The following is an 18800-nucleotide window of genomic DNA, read 5'->3' on the forward strand; positions in this document are numbered from 1 at the left end:
AGCAAAGCTGCATGGTCATCGACGGTAACTGTTCTTTCGAGAACAGATACTACCGTCATATATAGTTATCAATGGAAAAAGCATGCGAAGTTCAGAAGAACGCGAAATCACTAAGATTGGCTAAAATTTACAGACATGCGAAATTTGGCACGGGCTTGAATGCGAGATGCCTTTAATAGGTTCCACAAAGAAACATTCTCTCAAAATTTGGTAGAAAATCCGATGAAATTCTGGTCATATGTAAAGTACACAAGCGGCAAGACGCAGTCAATACCTTCGCTGTGCAGTGCCGATGGTACTGTTACCGACGATTGTGACGCTAAAGCGGAGTTATTGAACACAGTTTTCTGAAATTCCTTCACCAGGCAAGACGAATGGACTATTCCAGAATTTGAAACACGAACAGCTACTAGCATGAGTTTCTTAGCTACCTTAGGGGTTGCGAAGCAACTCCGCTTGATACGGGCAAGTCTTCAGATCCAGATTGTATACCGATTAGGTTCCTTTCAGATTACGCTGATACAATAGCTCCCTACTTAGCAATCATATACAACCGCTCACTCACCGATAGATGTGTACCTACAGATTGGAAAATTGCGCAGGTCGCACCAGTGTTTAAGAAGGGTAGTAGGAGTAATCCATCGAACTACAGACCTATATCATTGACGTTGGTTTGCAGTAGGGTTTTGGAGCATATACTGTATGCAAACATTATGAATTACCTCAAAGGGAATGATCTATTAATACATAATCAGCATGGTTTCAGAAAACATCGTTCTTGTGCAACGCAGCTAGCTCTTTATTCGCATGAAGAAATGGCCACTATCGACAGGGGATCTCAAGTTGATTCCGTATTTCTAGATTTCCGGAAAGCTTTTGACACCGTTCCTCATAAGTGACTTCTAATCAAGCTGCAGGCCTATGGGGTATTGTCTCAGTTGTGTGACTGGATTCGTGATTTCCTGTCAGGAAGGTTGCAGTTCGTAGTTGTAGACGGCAACTCATCGAGTAAAACTGAAGTGATATCAGGTGTTCCCCAGGGAAGCGTCCTGGGAGCTCTGCTGTTCCTGATCTATATAAATGACCTGGGTGACAATCTGAGCAGTTCTCTTAGGTTGCTCGCAGATGATGCTGTAATTTACCGTCTAGTAAGGTCATCTGAATACCAATATCAGTTGCAAAGCGATTTAGAAAAGATTGCTGTATGGTGTGGCAGGTGGCAGTTGACGCTAAATAACGAAAAGTGTGAGGTGATCCACATGAGTTCCAAAGGAAATCTGTTGGAATTCGATAACTCGATAAATAGTAGAATTCTCAAGGCTGTCAATTCAACTAAGTACCTGGGTGTTAAAATTACGAACAACTACAGTTGGAAAGACCACATAGATAATATTGTGGGGAAGGCGAGCCAAAGGTTGCGTTTCATTGGCAGGACACTTAGAAGATGCAACAAGTCCACTAAAGAGACAGCTTACACTACAATCGTTCGTCCTCTGTTAGAATATTGCTGCGCAGTGTGGGATCCTTACCAGGTGGGATTGACGGAGGTCATCGAAAGGGTGCAAAAAAGGGCAGCTCATTTTGTATTATCACGTAACAGGGGAGAGAGTGTGGCAGATATGATACGCGAGTTGGGATGGAAGTCATTAAAGCAAAGACTTTTTCGTCGCGGCGAGATCTATTTACGAAATTTCAGTCACCAACTTTCTCTTCCGAATGCGAAAATATTTTGTTGAGCCCAACGTACATAGGTAGGAATGATCATCAAAATAAAATAAGAGAAATCAGAGCTCGAACAGAAAGGTGTAGGTGTTTGTTTTTCCTGCATTCTGTTCGGGAGTGGAATGGTAGAGAGATAGTATGATAGTGGTTCGATGAACCCTCTGCCAAGCACTTAAATGTGAATTGCAGAGTAGTCATGTAGATGTAGATGTAGAATGTTATATATCCCTACTTATTAATTGGAGTTTACCTCTTCTAAAGTTCTGTTAAATTCTGATTCTAGTACTGGATCACCTGTCTCTTCTAAATAGACTCCTGTTTCTTCTTCTATCACATCAGACAAATCTTCCCTCTCATAGAGGCTTTCAATGTATTCTTTCCACCTATCTGCTCTCTCCTCTGCCTTTAACAGTGGAATTCCCATTGCACTCTTAATGTTATCTCCGTTGCTTTTAATGTCACCAAAGATCGTTTTGACTCTTCTGTTTGCTAAGTCTGTCCTTCTGACAGTCATTTCTTTTTCAATGTCTTCACATTTTTCCTGCAGCCATTTTTTCTCAGCTTCCATGCACTTCCTATTTGTTTCATTCCTCAGCAACTCTATTCCTGAGTTACCCTTAACATTTTTTTACTTCCTCCTTTCATTGATCAATTGAAGTACTTCTTCTGTTACCCATGGTTTCTTCACAGTTACCTTCCTTATACCTATGCCTTTCTTCCCAACTTCAGTGATGGCCCTTTTTAGAGATGCCCATTCCTCTTCAACTGTACTGCCTACTGAGCTATTCCTTACTGCTGTATCTATAGCCATAAAGAACTTTAAGTGTATCTTGTCATTCCTTAGTACTTCCATATCCCACTTCTTTGTGTATTGATTCTTCCTGACTAATGTCTTAAAACTCAGCCTCTTCTTCATCACTACTATATTGTTATCTGACTCTATGTCTGCTCCTGAGTACGCCTTACAATCCAGTATCTGATTTCGGAATCTCTGTCTGACCATGATGTAATCCAACTAAAATCTTTCCATATCACCCAGCCTTTTCCAAGTATACCTCCTCCTCTTGTGAATCTTGAACAGAGTATTCACTATTAATAGCAGAAACGTTTTACAGAACTCAATTAGTCTTTCTCCTCTCTCATTCCTTTCCCCAAGCCCATATTCTCCTGTAACCTTTTCTTCTACTCCTTCCCCTACAACTGCATTCCAGTCTCCTATGACTGTTACATTTTCATACCCCTTTACATACTGTATTACCCTTTCAATATCCTCATACACTTTCTCTGTCTCTTCATCTTCAACTTACAGTGGCGGCATGTATACTTTGAATTATCATTGTCGGTGTTGGTTTGCTGTCGATTCTGATAAGAACAACCGTATCACTGATCATTTCACAGTGACACACTCTCTGCCCTATCTTCCTATTCATAATGAATCCTACTCCAATTATATTATTTTCTGCTGCTGTTGATATTACCCTATGCTTATCTGAATAGAAATCCTTGTCTTCTTTCCACTTCACTTCACTGACCCCTACTATATCTAGTTTGAGCCTTTGCATTTCCCATTTCAGATTTTCTAGTTTCCCTATCATGTTCAAGCTTCTGACATTGCAGGCCCAACTCATAGAACATTATCCTTTCATTGATTATTCAATCTTTTTCTTGGGGTAACCTCCACCTTGGCAGTCCACTCCCGGAGAGCCGAATGAGGGACTATTCTGGAATCTTTTGCCAATGGAGAGATTATCAAGACACTTCTTCAATTACAGGCCACATGTCCTGTGGATACACATTATGTGTCTTAAATTCAGTGTTTTCCAGTGCCTTCTGCATCGTCATGCCATTGATCATTGCTGATTCTTCTGCGTTTAGGGGCAGTTTCCCACCCCAAGGAGAAGAGGGTGCCCTGAACCTCTATCCACTTCTCCGCCCTCTTTGGCATGGCCATTGGCAAAATGAGGGGTGACTTCTTATACCGGAAGTTGTATTAACCTGCAAATACAGTGTATATTTTCTTCCAGACTAGGGATCACTATGCTCCATGTTCAAAGGTCTTGTCTTCTACACTAATAATTAACAGTACCTGAGATTTTACCAGTTTACTTTGCTTATCTGTAGCGCCTCTTCTCTTTACACCTACAATGGACATTTCCATGAAATTCTTACTAAGCTTGATTTTTTCCCTAAGTGTTCAGATAAACCACAAATCAGGCTGCTTATCAGACAGATACCTTCCCACTGATCAGTCTTAATTTTAATGCAAGAACACCCAAAACTCAATCATCTTCTTTGTTGTCAGACACTTCATGCAAAATATCACTTTCAATTTCATCAAATGTGCCATCCCCACTGTCTTCATAAGGTTTTATCAACTTTACAGGTATCGTAACATTACTCTGATTACTCATGTTGTGAGATAAAGATTGAACACAATGAACAGATTCCATGGCACAACTAACTTACTTGTTACAGAAGGAACGCAGAACACCTTATTGTCAAAATTACACTTCCTGTATATATCCTTTTTCACTTCATCCCACCAATTTGGACACAAGTCCTGACCAACCATAACTAACTTATTCCAGAATGCACCTTTATCATCAATCTGCTTCCAAACAAACTTCAAAAAATTCTTCACCTTCATTATCCAGGCTCACAGATACACCACCTTTACTGTTTGGGTCATTACTCTGCATGACATTAATCAAAAACTGTCTTAACTGGACTGGTATTCCATGATCCTCACTTACAACATCACATACATTGCTTACCTTACCCATGTTGTCAACATAATTTACAAATAACTCTGAAACTTCATTATTCTTATACTCCGCAGATACCTGATACTGATCATCATATTCCTCCCAAATTACATAATCAATAACATCACTAACAATACAAGTCTCACCTCCATCAAAGTCACTTACCTAACGTACATTAATTTGCAAGAAGTCACCAGTCTCAGACTTACTAACCTCAATATTATGAGAAGGGAAGTTGCTACTCACCATATAGCGTACATACTGAGTCGCAGATAGGCACAACAAAATGACCCTCACAATTAAAGCTTTCAGCCATTAAGGCCTTCATCAACAATAAACACACACACACACACACACACAAAAGTAACTCACACACACAACTGCAGTCTCAGGCAACTGAAACCACACTGTGAGCAAAAGCACCAGTGCATGATGGGAGTGGTGACTCGGTGTGGGGGGAGAGAGGAGGCAGGGTTGGGGAGGGGGAGGGATAGTATGGTGGGGGTGGCAGAAAGTGAAGTGCTGCAGGTTAGACAGTTAGACAGAGGGAAGGTGGGGAGGTGGGGGGCAGAGCAGGAAGTAGTGGGAAAGGAGAGAAATAAAAAGACTGGGTGTGGTGGTGGAATGATGGCTGTGTAGTGCTGGAATTGGAACAGTGAAGATGCTGGATGGGTGAGGACAGTGACTAACGAAGGTTGAGGCTGGGAAAATCATGGGAACATAGGATGTATTGCAAGCAAAGCTCCCACCTGCACAATTCAGAAAAGCTGGTGTCAGTGGGAAGAATCCTTACGACACATGCTGTAAAGCAGTCATTGAAATGAAGGATGTGGTTTCAGTTGCCTGAGACTGCAGTCATGTGTGTGAGTTGCATTTGCATGAGTGTGTGTGTCTATGAATATATTGTTGACAAAGGCCTTAATGGGCGAAAGCTTTACTTGTGAGAGTCTTTTTGTTGTGCCTATCTGTGACTCAGCATCTTACCAGCCTCAGATATTTCAAAGCTTACATCCACATCTGCATCGAAAATACCACCTAGTTCAGATCCAATACAGTCATCATCTGGTTTACATATATCAACAATACTGCAATCCAACCAAGAAAAGAAATCATTAGTAAATACTACATCAAAATTCCCATTTTTTCCACAGTGTAGTTTGTGATTAGCATCCACATCACCATAATTCAACATAGTATCCCAAAACTTCTGATCAAAACATAAATGAGAAATCTGATGTTCCTTCTATTCAGTTTCAGATCTGTGTATTGTATCATCAACACTCAGTTATTGACAAAATTATTTAACTGCTTAGATAAAAAATCTACACACCAAATGGTGGCAGAACACACACATAAAAGCCAGTTGAAACTGGCAAGCTTTCGGAGCCAGTGGCTCCTTCTGCAGGCAGAAGTGTTGAAGGGGATGGAAGAGATGTGAAGTAAAATGACCAGAGTGGTCTGGGGAGAGGTGTAAATTTTAGAAAAGTCACCCAGAACTACAGGTCAGGGGAGACTTGCCGTATGGGATGAGAAGGAAAGATTGATTGTTGGGGCTGTTATTATTGTCTAATTGCAAGTGTAGCTTGGGGGTCCTGTGATTGTTATGTTGCCTTGCCCCAAAACAGTGCACCTACATTGAGGTGAACTGCCGTTTCCCGAGTAGTTACTTCTGTGATTGTTTCTTCTATTAAAATTCTCATGGTTATCCCCATTATTTCTAGCCTGCTGATGTTCAGAATTTCTCTCTCTATTGACACTTTGATCCTGATAGAAGTTACCTTTATCTCTGTTTCTGTGATTACTCCCATTGTGATTTCTATCATTCTGATTATTATGGTACATACTTATTTCTACTGCCCTATCCAGCCTGTCAACATATCATAAAAATTGTTCAAGACAATCATCAGGTCCGTGTATTAAATCCCACTGCTATATTTCTGGTAATTTCCTTTTAAGTGCATCAATCATGGTCATTTCCTCAAATAGTTTGTCAGGATGTGCTAATTTTTTAAGTTCGTTCTTACAAAACTCTTTCAAAGTGCTGTCCCTATTCCTATAATTAGGACCATTCAAAAATTCACTTTTGATTCTCCCCTGTTCAGATTCCAACCAAAATTTATTCAAAAAACCTTTCTCGGAACTCTGATATGTTTTCCTCTCACTTCATTTAAATTTACCCATGACAGAGCATTACCTTCAAGAAATCTTTTAACAAATTTAAGTTTTTGATTGTCATTCATGCTTGACACAAAAGTATCTCTGGAGTGGTGCAGAAAATCCACTGATGTAAGTTTTCTGATGGAAAACTTTTGATAGGAATGTTGGACCATGCAATACCATTGTCTGCACACAGATTTTTGTGAATGCAAATTTCGTGAACTGTTGAAATTTTTGATCAAAACAGTTACATTAGTTAGCGTACTTTAAAATTTTGTATTTTAAACTGGCGATATCTTGTTGAGTTTTTTCCCTTATGGTCTTCTGTTGAGCTCTGATGTCATCAGCATTCTTTGATTGTTTTGTTGACTCAGCTACAAACACATTTTCCAAAACAATAAATTTATTTTGTAAAATATCAACTTTTTCATTCACCATTTTTAATCCCTCTGATAATTTATTTTGAACTCTGAAACATGATTACTAAGTTGATCTATCGGATATTGTACTCTGTCCATTCTGCTATTGTTTTCAGTTCTTATTTCAGTTAACTGATCATTAACTGCCCTAAATTTGCTATTGTTATCTATCTTCATTTTTCTCTAGTTTTGTAATTGTAATTGTAATTTTGTTTATCCTGTAGATCATGTATTGTGTGCAGAGAAGCACATGATGATACAGGACAAGTCAAAAATGGAGACAAGATGATATGTGTGTAATGCCAAGAAACATAAAAGTGTATAGGTGGATAGCTTGTGAAAAATTCATAATTGCACATTATTTCTAAAGACATTCACATTATTAATGGAAAGAAACACATAAGCAACTAATATGGAAATTCAAAAGTTCTATATACTTATAAAAATCAATTACTAAAGTAAAAGAGTAAAGATGACACACTTCTGCATTAAGGCATTTGGGTTTACATACAATGTACAGAGTACACACAAAAATTTTTTTTGTTTCAAGATATTCATCTGTATTATAACAACACTTTTGCAATAAATATTTATGAACAGCAGTTTTAAATTTTGAAGCATCTTTTATTGTTTCAGTGTTATTAGATAGCTTATTGCACAGTATGTTCCCTGTTTGCAGTGGTCCATTCTGTTTTACTGTTGTGTATGCATGTTGAAGATGTATGTCCTGCTTTTTCCTTGTGTTATACAGATGGATACTCTGGTTAGTCAGTATAAGACTGCTGATATTTTCTAAGATTTTCCTAACAAATGCTATTACTTGTAAGATATATAGACATGGCAGTAGAAGGATGTGAAGTTTCTTAAATAAGAATTAACTGCAATATATCGGTTTTTACTGTTTCTTTGATCTGGTCCATCATTTTTAGTAGTACATTGTCACTGTTTGTATGATTTGCTTTGTTGGGCAGCCTTTGGTTTTTTTTGCTCCATGTGATTGAAAACTTATTTGTAAGTAAATTTCAAAATTTAACATAATAAAGCACTTTCTGCATCAGACAAAACTTCATTATTAGTCAATTAATTCTGGACAAGCTCCCATTTGTAATATCCACCCCCCCCCCCTTCCTAGATGCAGCTATTGTCCACAATGAGCAATGTCTCTTCTGAAGATATGAGAGGAGTAAGATTACAATAAACTTTTTAGTTTACTTATCTTTTCTTGCAGAATTGTCTCCAGTTCTTCTTGCCTAGTGGTCTGATTCTTGAAGCTGAAATCCTCACATTTTAGGTCCTCATGATTGGATTGATCTAAATAATTTTGCAGATTGTCATTGCAGAATTTTTGTTTTTACATTAATTTTGTCACACTTTTGTATATCAAGTCTTTTGAATTTTCACATTAACAAAGCCAAAATTACATTGTTTGCTTCACTCTGGGGTAATAAGAATAGTCCAGAGGGTTTACAGTTTTTCTTGACAAATGAATTTCTGTTAGTTTCAATTATTATTTCGTAAATGATCCAAAAATAAACATAATAAGCGGTACTAGATTGTCTAATTAATAGTAGAAATTTTAAATGTGCCAAATAATTCATAATTTCAAATGTTTCTAAAAAGAATAATTTTAACTGTATATTCAGAACTAGTATTAATAAGTTACAATATCCAAAATAATAATAAAATAATAATTTATATTTATAAATTTTAGCTTGAAACATAAAATATTGTCTATAAAATTATATGAAATTCTTTCAGAAAAGCAGCGGAGGTACTACTGACCTGTCCGAGATTAGAAAAATATTACTGATATTGACAACTAGTGTTGAGGAATAGTAATGCTCGAGGAGGCTGTCCCGTTACAAAGTCACTCATCAATCATACTGAGGTGTCAATAGAAGAAATCTAAAGGTTAACTATCATACAAACTCATTCATGTAACACATAGAAATAAGCATCCCTGGCATAGTGAAGCAACTAAAAGAGTCGAAAACAAAATCATCACCAGTTTGGGTTTACTGTGTGTCATTGCCCCTTATTTGCTTGCATTTAACATGAAACCCAGTGCAAAGTCCCAAGTGACTGGAAAAAAAGGGCACTTGAGTTCTACACACATCAAAAAAGTTTTGCATCACCCTAATTCCCAGAACTCCTGAAGACAGACGTTGACTGTGGATATTGCATCACAGTCCCTTTGACTGTTCAGACATCACTAAACCCACCCAAAGATGTAAACAACCATGCCTGAGCAGCGCCTATTAGATGGAGGGGGTCCAACAGCTGATTAGTTCCAGTAATTCCACCAGGAAGGAGGTGCACGGCTCGTGTTGTCTGTAGTTCAACCATGCCTAGATGGTCAATACCGTGGTTTGATTGCATCTACATTGTTACTTTGTGCCAGGAAGAGCTCTCAACACGGGAAGTGTCCAGGTATCTCAGAATGAACCAAAGTGATGTTGTTCACACATGGAGGAGTACAGAGAGACAGGAACTGTCGATGACATGCCTCGCTCAGGATGTCCAAGGGCTACTACTGCAGTGGATGACTGCTACCTACAGATTATGTCTCGGACAAACCCTGACAGCAACACTGCCATGTTGAATAATGCTTCCCATGCAGCAAGGTGGAGGTTCCCTTCTGTTTTTGGGTGGCATTATGTGGTTCCAATGCATGCCGCTGGTAGTCATGGTAAGTGCCGTAACGGTTGTATGATACATGAATGCCATCCTCCTACTGATAGTGCAACCATATTGGCAGCATGATGGTGAGGCATTTGTCTTCATGGATGACAGTTCACGCCCCCATTGTGCACATCTTATGAATGACTTCGTTCAGGATAATGACATCACTTGACTAGAGTGGACAGCACGTTCTCCAGACATGAACCCTATCGAACATGGTCTGTGATAGATTGAAAATGGCTGTTTATGGATGACATGACCCACCAACCACTCTGAGGGATCTACGCTGAATCGTCATTGTGGAGTGGGACAATCTGGACCCACAGTGCCTTGATGAACTTGTGGATAGTGTGCCATGACGACTAATGGCATGCATCAATGGAAGAGGTCATGCTACAGGTATTAGAGGTACTGGTGTGTACAGGAATATGGACAGCCACCTCTGAAGGTCTCGCTGTGTGGTGGTACAACATACAATGTGTGGTTTTCATGAGCAATAAAAAGTGTAGAAGTGATGTTTATGTTGATCTCTATTCCAATTTTCTGTACAGGTTCCAGAACTCTTGGAACCGAGGTGATGCAATACTCTTTTTGATGTCTGTGTATATATGATAAAGGTAAAAGAACAGACCCACATAATTACAGTCAATATTCTTAACATCAGTTTACTGCAGAATTTTTGAAAATATTCTGAATATGAATGTAATAAATTTTCTTGAGATAGAAAAGCTTCTTTCAACAAATTAGCACAGATTCAGAAAGCATCACTTGCATGTAACTCAGCTTACCCTTTTCTTACATGATATCCTGCAACCCATGGATGAGGGGCAACTAGCAGATTCTGTATTCCCAGATTTGTGGAAACTGTGTAACACAGTGCTTCATGGCAGACTATTGATGAAGATCTGAGCATACAGATTAGGTTTCCAGATATATGGGTGGCTTGAAGACTTCTTAAGTAACAGAATCCAGTACATTGTTCTCGATGGTGAGAATTCATCAGAAATGAGGGTACTGCCAAGGGTGCTCCAGGGAGGTGTTACAGAACCACTCTTATTCTCTACATACATAAATGATCTGACAGACACGGTGAACAGCAATTTCTGGTTGTTTGCTGATGATGCTGTGGTGTACAGGAAGCTGGCATTGCTGAGTAATTGTAGGAGATTACAAGATGACTTAGACAAAATTTGTAGTTGGTGTGATGAACAGAAGCCTGCCCTATATGTAGAAAAATATAAGTTAAAGTGGATGAGTAAGAAAAACAGTCTCGTGACAATAGAATACAGCAAGCTTGACACAGTCATGCCAATTACATACCTAGGCAAAAGATTGCAAAGCGATATGAAATATTAAGAACACATCAGGTTGATAGCAGGAAAGATGTATGGGAGAATTCTGGGAAAGTGTAGCTCATCTACACAGCAGATTCCATACCGAACACTAGTGTGACCCATCCTTGAGTACTTCTCAAATGTTTAGGATCACCATCAGCTCAGATGAAAGACATGGAAGCTTCTCAAAGGTGTGCTGCTACTTTGTTGGTGGTATTTGCAATCAGAATGCGAGTATTATGGAGATGCTTCATGAACTTACATGGCAATCCCTGGAGGGATGACAACATTAAAGAAATTTAGAGCACTGGTATTTGAGGTTGACTACAGAATGATTCTACTGCTGCCAATGCACATTCTGTTTAAGGACCAGCAGAAAAATTTCCAGGAAAGGAGAAACCTCAGATCATACAAGCAACAAAATAGAGGAGCATATCAAATGAATGGGATATATTTTGATAGGGAATTTTTGAAGGCAGTCAACTTTGATTTGTGTGGGGAAAGACAGATAAAAGTTACTCACAGTGAGGAAGTAAAACTGGACTGAGTTTCACTAACAAATCTTTCAACAGTATCAAGTAATGAAGTTTTGCTGGGAGAAGAAATGACCAATAAAGGGTTTGATGAATTTGATATACATACGCTGATGGCTGAGTAGGTAGTAGAAGTAAAAGGCAAAGCTGCTGTTTCTGATTCTGAGACTGGTGAATGTGACAATCATGTACGTAGCAGAGAAGAAATACCAGGCAGCAGTAAAGAGAAAAGTAAAGATTATTCCAAAGAAATTATTAAGGAGGTTGTACCAGGTAATAGTTGTGAGAATAATGATGTTGAAGATATTGAAGAAAGCTAGAGAGTGAAAGTGATTTTTTGAGGAATTAGGTGGTATGATTTATGTAGAAATTATAGCAGATCCAATCGAGTAATATAGTTACAAGAAGAGTAATGAACATATTCAGGGAGGCCAAAACTGTGATTGGGAAGTTTAAAAATGTGAAATTTTGGCAGCTGGTATCAGTAAAACAGTAAGGACTTGTAGAAATGAAAGGGACCATGAAGAATATATAAATAATGAAATCCTGAGGGTAGCTTGGGAACCTTATAGTAATTATTGCTTTAATGTGCAATTAAAGATACCTTAGAAAGGGTATGTGAAAGTTTGCATCCAGAATTATGGCAAGAGATGAAACATTATTTGAATAAATTAGAAATATCTGATATGCATGTGGGTGCTATGCAACTAAAACTGGAACCACACATAAACAATGGTGAGGTGAATGCTATGGGGTTTGAAGAAATAGAGGAATATCTATTGTATAAAGCTAAGAAAAAAACTGATTGTGATATACAAAGGCAAAGCTTAAGTTTGGCCAGAATGTGTCAGAACAGCATTCTGGCATCTCCTACGGATTTTTTTTTTTTTTAACTCATTGGCACCCGTGATTTAAAATAGTACATGTATATTAAATCATAACAACCTATAATTTGCCACTGCACTGGCATCAATGAATGTGTGTGTGCGTGCACACATGTGTGTGTTTAATATACCTAAGATAAGTTCAGTGAGATGTTACAATGGAAACATTTGAACATTGTGGCCAGAAGCTGTTCAAAATGTGACATCATAATCAGGATGACTACTGACTTTTGTTGATATGTACAAAGCAGAGCTAGGGAGCAAAGTGTAACTGCTCAAGTAACAGATGGTAGTATGTGTTGTTTATATGAAATCTTGTAGTTTTATTGTATGCCCAGGTGGAAAGGGGCGGGGGAGTCTGAGTTACCGTGGTTGAAGAGGTGCATTCTGGTGCCTCAAATTTTAGAAATTGGTTAAGCACTGTGGGAAGATAAGTATGTAACTGGCTCTGAAAGTTGAACTTGTGGCGTGTCTGAAAAACTAGGGATAGAATTAAACATAATTCAAATTTTGTTGAGTCACCTTTGATAGGGATTAAAATAAGAGGAGCCACTGGGAGATATAGCAAAATTGTAAATAAACAAATATTACTGCAATTTAGAACTAACTGCGTAGCAATTTACTAGGTTACCCTGTGATCCCAGAGTTTATAAAGAATATTATTATGGGCAGGGGTTGTATTATACAAGCAAAAATAGGATTCTACTAGACAAACAAGGAAGTAATTTTTACAGCAGCTAGAAGTGAGGTTTCTTCCCAGACAAAATTAATCACATTGAACTCCACAAACAGTATTAATAAAGTCAGGGGGCTGGAATATGCAGATAAGAGAGGCTGCTATGAAGAAGAGGAGTATTGCCTTAAGGAAAGGGAAGATGGTGAACAGTACCATACTTCTGTGAAAGCTGAAGCAGAAAGTGCAGAGAAACTGGACTAGAAACAGAAAGAGGATTAAAGAAAATTTTTGTGGAAATATTATGATGTATTTAATAAGAAGTTTGGAAGAGTAAAGACTTACCAGTGCAAGCTTAAACTAAAACCACATAAACAATTCTGTATGAGATAAAGAGACACTTCTGTGATAGCAAAATTTTATATAAGTTAGACCTGACATTCCCATTTTGTTTTTGACTGACAGTGAGGAAACAGAACTGGGAACTTATTTATTTCAAGAGAAAGAAGTAGTTGTAAAGTAGAGGAGCAGTCCATAGCTTTTGCCAGCAGAACACTGTAACAACATGAAAATAATTACACTGTCACTGAAAAAGCACTTTTGGCAATTCAGTGGGCTTTTGCTAAATTTAGGAACTATTTACTGGGGCACAAAATCACTGTATACTCTGATCATAAATGTTTAAGTTATCTACATGATGTAAACTGCATCAATCCAGGATCAAAAGATGGGCACTTTGCTTACAACAGTTTGATTATTTAGTGAAATATGTAAACGGAAAGGAAAATCTCATTGCAGATGCTGTGTATAAAAAACCATGGGGGTGAAGGTGAAGACAGCAGTGGAGAAGAAGGAAGATATTTAAAAATTATGTATATGAAAGTACTTAGAGATGAAAAAGAAATTGGGAAAATTTGTAATGAAGTAAGAAGAAACCAAAACCGTGATGAGAATTGCAGACTTGTAAAGAGTTATTTGAGAAAGAAAGGAAAGGACAAGGCAGCACAACATGATAAGGTTCACAAGAGAGTGTTATTTAGGAGAAATAGTCCACAGAATGATACATGGAAGTTATGTTAGTCAGAGCAGTATAAGATATTCTGATAATGTATGTACACAAATATTTTGGGTGTTGCGGAACCTTAATGTACATTCAAAAGATTCAGGAACATTTACATTTTTACAACCATATGAGAAGAGTTAGGAAAAATGAGCTACTCATGACAAATGGCAGTGTGTGAAAGTCAGGAACCAAACATTTATAGAGTACACAGGGAACTTAATTCTGAAAAAAAAAAACAAGAAAAGGAACATATGGAACTGGTGAGAGCTGGCTTCTCTGGTTAATCTCCAGAGGCAAAAGGAGATTACAGTTACATTTTTGTTATGATAGAAATATTTTCTAAATTTATAAAGTTATATCTTGTAAAGATATATAAATAAAGCAGCCAGTATAAGCATAAAAATTAAAAATTAAAACAGACTACATTGAAAATGTGGGTATCCCAGAGAGAACAGAGAGAGAGAGAGAGAGAGAGAGAGAGAGATAGAGTGAGGATGGACAAGGGAGGGGTGGGGGGGGGGGGGGGAGCAAGCAGTCTGATATGATGCTTGTTGCATGCATGTAGGTACTGCCCCAGCAGCTGCCAGAAGGTCGACTGCTGATGTTGTCTCTTTTGCTCTTTTGTTTACGATACTGATAGTTGTATTAGTGTTTCTTCATTTTCCATTGGTGCTTCTGCTGCTCTCAGTGAAGATGATCCTTCACAAGCTGTTTATAATGTAGGTTCTTCCTCATGAGTTGTAGCCTGAGATGCATCTTTCTCATATGCTGCTGGTGCATCATTCTTTTCTTTTGGTATTGGCAGTGAATCTAGTGAGTTTCTGTGCAGTCCATGTCTAATAATGTTCTGTGATGTTCTGTGACAGAACTGGGTCCTCCAATAGAACTGGGTCCTCCAACAGAATTTGTATGTATAAAAGTGCTATAAACCTTCTTGTAAATTTAATGTGTTGCTATGATATATCTGTAGCAACCACAATTTGCAGTGCAGTGCAGAGCAGTTTGGTTCATGAATGCATCACCCATGTGCCACACCACAAGTATTTTATTTTACATGGATAAATTAGTTCTTTGCCAGCCGCTAGGAGAGCTGTGTTGTGTCCGTTACTTCGTGCCATTTACTCTTAGTATATAGTGTTTTACATGTTCTTTTTTCTCCATGTTAGTTCTTAAGTACCTTTTTCATACTTAGTTCTTGAGTAACCAGTCAACAAGTCACTTACTCGTTTTTGTGTGAGTCTTGCCTTGATGTACACTGCATCTAAAAGAAATCCTGTATTAATTGCCAAATGAATGAATAAAGATCTTTTCATCTCAGCATTGGAGATAACATTGTGCATTATCTATCAGAAGCTAGCAGGCTAACTGGTCAGACGGGCCAGTACCTAGCCCTAAGATCAAACTGGTGACTCCTACATGATTTATCGCCTGCCTGATGCACAAAATACAGTGATACTGTAAGATCACAGAAAATCTGACCACGACCAACCCTGCTGTGTCCAGACTCACTGTTAGATTATCACCCTTCTGGCCTCACAATCCAGCACTATGGTTTGTGCAAGTTGAACCTAGTTTCTTTTACTCTGGGATAACTGCCAACACTACCAAGTTTGCACTGGTCGTGGACCAGCTCAGTCACCATTACGTGGCTGAAATGCAATACTTGATTACCGCACTGACAGGGACTAATGCCTATGACCAACTCAAGGCAGAACTTATCCTCAGAGTATCAGCTTCACAAGAAGAATGCTTCCACCAAGTTCTGATGTGAAATGCAATACATCATTACCGCACTGCCAGAGAGTAATGCCTATGATCGGCTCAAGGCAGAACTTATCTACAGAGTAACAGCTTTGCAAGAAGAATGCCTCCACCAAGTTATGATGCAGGAGGACATTGGAGATTGTAAACTGTCGCAGTTGCGGCACCTCCGAAGTAAGATTGATGTTGGTACTGTACCTGACAGCCTGCTGAGAACCATCTGGAGCAGTCAGTTGCCAACTGCCATCAAAGCAATAATAGCGTCACCATCGGAAATGCTTTTAGACACAGTGGCTAAGCTAACAGACACGGTACAGGATGCTATCTCACCTGCACCCATTAACATAGCAACTGTGCAATGTGTGGGCACATCAGCCACAGTTTCGTGTGCTGACTATGATGCTCTGACAGAAAACATCAATATGTTGACATAACACATTAGCCTATTGATGTCTCAATGTAACATCAACAGTGATTAAGGGCCACCAAGATACCTGAAGTGCTCATGCAGCAGATCATCAACTGCCTCATTTGTGCCTGTGACTGAAACATAGCAGGGGATATACTGGTCTCACAGAAGATTTGGTGATCAAGCTTGTCACTGTACTAACTCCTGCACATACCCAGGAGTGGAATTCCTGTCTGACATTGCCAACACATGCCTGTAGACCAAACCACTGGACTGATGGTTGTAGGGTTCCAGTGCCAAACAACCATCCAATCCGCCAAGCTGGCTGAAGCACCAGACAGCGAGTATGCTGCCTTACTTCAGGATTTTCTGGCGCTGACAAAACCTGCAGGTATGCCTAAGGAAGTGAAGCATAGCACAGTGTACTAAATAAAGATCACCAAGGGGCCACCATTATCCTGCAGACCGCAACAGTTAGTCCCAGAACAGTTAGCTATTGCCAAGGCCAAGTTTGATAGTATGATTCAAAAGGGTATCATGTGACCATCAAGTAGCCCTTGGTCATCACTGCTACATCTCTTGCCTAAGAAGTGTGCTGCGTGGCATCTGTGCAGGGACCATGAAGCACTTAATGCCCTTACAGTGCCTGATCGTTCCCAGCTCCATTGCTCCTTGATTACAAGTGTTGACTAGTGCCCACTTGTACGGTGTGTTGGACTGCACCAAGGCATACACACAGATACCTGTCACCGAAGAAGACATCCCAAAGATGGCAATAATTATGCCATTTGGCCTGTCTGAAAGTAAATTCATCACTTTTGGCCTCAGAAACGCTGCACAGACATGGCAGAGACTTATCAGTTCAGTGTTGCAAGGTCTGCCATTCTGTTTTGCTTACCTTGACAATATATTGGTATTTTCGGTCTTGCCAGAAGAACATTGCTAGCATCACATAAAGTTTTTAAATGGCTAGACTAATATGGTGTCATTCTGGACACAGCAAAATGTATTGTTGGTCAACCAGAAGTAGATTTCCTTAGCCACTGAATCTCTCTCTCTGGCTCACTACCATTACTTGACAAAGTGGACGCCATCCTACAGATTTTGTGGCCATTCACAGTTATGGAGTTGCGATGATTTTTGAGGATGTGTAATTTTTACCACAGACATTTACCACATGCAGTGTATATTCAGGAACCATCAACAGCTGTGCTAGCAGGCCAGAAATGCAAAGGGAACACAACAATACAGTGGACAGAAAGCATGACAGGTGCATTTGAATGGGCTAAACAAGCAATAGTGGATGCTGCATTGTTGGCACATGCTGAGCCAAATGCACCATTAGCATTGGTTGTAGATGCAAGCCAGACAGCTGCAGGTGCAGTGTTGCAACAACACAACAATGATGCGTGGCAACCTCTAGCCTTCTTTTTGAAGAAATTGTTGTCATCTCAATGTAAGTGGAGCACCTATGATCGAGAACTCTTAGCGATATATGAGGGAATCAAATACTTCTGTCCTCAGCTGGAGGCCTGTGAGTTCACCATATTCACAGATCATAAGATGCCGACATATGCCTTTCAACAGAATGATATGAACTGTTCACCAAGGCAGCACAACCAACTACTGTATATCAGTTCAGTATGAACATCCAGCATATATCCACAATCAAGAATGTAGTAGAGGATTGTCTCTCCCATGTCAGCAGCGTCTCCACCATAGACTACACAGAACTCGCAGAAGCACAACTTACAGACCCAGAACTACAAGAGCTGTTGCAGGAAAACAAGTCTACAATGGATCTGCAGTTAGTCATCACTCCTGACAGAGGTATCAGGTTGTACTGTGATGTGTCCACAGCCAAACCACGACAGTTTTTACCTGCAAGATTCAGGAAAAATGTGTTTACATCTTTGCATAACCTGTGTCATTCTGGAGCATGAACTACAATACACCTAATCTCAGATCGCTTTGTGTGGCCAGGGATGAAGAAAGACTGCTGTGAGTGAACCAATGTTGTACATAGTGTCAGTGCAGTAAGGTCGGTCGGCACGTGCATGTACCTATCGGAAACTTTCTTGAAAGCACCACCCGTTTTATACACGTACATATCAACATTGTGGGATTGTTACTGCCATCAAATGGCCATTGATATTAGCTGACGATGATTGACTGATTCATGCATTGGCCAGAAGCGGCCCCAGTGGACAATGTCTCAGAAGAAACCTTGGTTTATGCCTTCATATTAAACTGGGTATCTCGATTTGGCTGTCATTTGCACATCACTACAGATCATTGTAAACAATCTGAATCTGATTTGCTCACAAAGCTAACAGCGTTCTGTGGGATAAGCCACCACAACACAGCCAGCTAACACCCAGTCAGTAATGGCATGATA

At 39.2% G+C, this 18800-nt stretch overlaps 1 protein-coding gene across 1 annotated transcript in view; it reads right to left on the reverse strand.

The window, feature by feature from the left end:
• The window catches only part of LOC126203195 (dynein axonemal intermediate chain 7-like), a 764826-nt gene that overhangs the window by 556375 nt on the left and 189651 nt on the right, over positions 1-18800 (reverse strand). The window lies entirely within an intron of this gene.

The sequence above is a fragment of the Schistocerca nitens genome, chromosome 9 (assembly GCF_023898315.1).
Source record: "Schistocerca nitens isolate TAMUIC-IGC-003100 chromosome 9, iqSchNite1.1, whole genome shotgun sequence".
Taxonomy (NCBI): Eukaryota; Metazoa; Arthropoda; class Insecta; order Orthoptera; family Acrididae; genus Schistocerca; species Schistocerca nitens.